This window comes from Chrysochloris asiatica, unplaced genomic scaffold (assembly GCF_000296735.1).
Source record: "Chrysochloris asiatica unplaced genomic scaffold, ChrAsi1.0 scaffold00030, whole genome shotgun sequence".
Classification (NCBI taxonomy): domain Eukaryota; kingdom Metazoa; phylum Chordata; class Mammalia; order Afrosoricida; family Chrysochloridae; genus Chrysochloris; species Chrysochloris asiatica.
In genome coordinates, this window is record NW_006408548.1 from 3,231,610 (window position 1) to 3,232,291 (window position 682).

At 36.2% G+C, this 682-nt stretch overlaps 1 protein-coding gene across 2 annotated transcripts in view; it reads left to right on the top strand.

The window, feature by feature from the left end:
- Positions 1 to 682, top strand: part of DYNC1LI1 (dynein, cytoplasmic 1, light intermediate chain 1) — a 72,075-nt gene that overhangs the window by 45,348 nt on the left and 26,045 nt on the right. The gene's annotated exons all lie outside the window — the stretch shown is intronic.

A 682-nucleotide genomic window follows, 5' to 3' on the forward strand; every position in this document is an offset into this window, starting at 1 on the left:
ACCGACTCGACGGCACTTCACAACAACAACAATCTCCAGAAAGCAAGTTTGCATCATCTGCATAGCACAGGTTGTTAATGAGTCTTCCTTCGGTCCTGATGCCATGTTCATATAATTCAGTTTCTTGGGTTATTTGCTCAGCATACAGGTTAATTAAGTACAGTGAAAGGTTATAATCCTGGTGCACACCTTTCCTGATTGTTAACCATTTGGTATCCCCTTGTTCTATTTTAATAACTGCCTCTTGGTCTATGTACCTGTCCCTCATGAGCACAATTAAGTGTTTTGGAATACCCATTGTTCACAATGTTTTCTGTAGTTTGTTATCCATATAGTCCGAATGTCTTTGTGCTATAAATGTGGTGTTACTAATAAGTAAGGGCTCTTAATGTGGGCTGTAGGATAAGCACTAGACCCTATACAGAGTTGCTATGGGTCAGAACCAACTCAACAACATTTAACAAACAAAACAACAATAAGTAAAGTCAATTTTTCATTTTTTGTCTTTTCTACATTCCCTCTATCCTTTTGTCTTGCCCAACATACTATCTACTCCCATTCCCTTCCTTTGTTACGTCTTTTTGTTTTGTTTTGTTTTTTTAAAATTTTTGTTTATGAATTGAATGAAAGTTTATAGGGCAGATCGTCAGTGTTACATTCAACAAATCATATACTTTGTTTC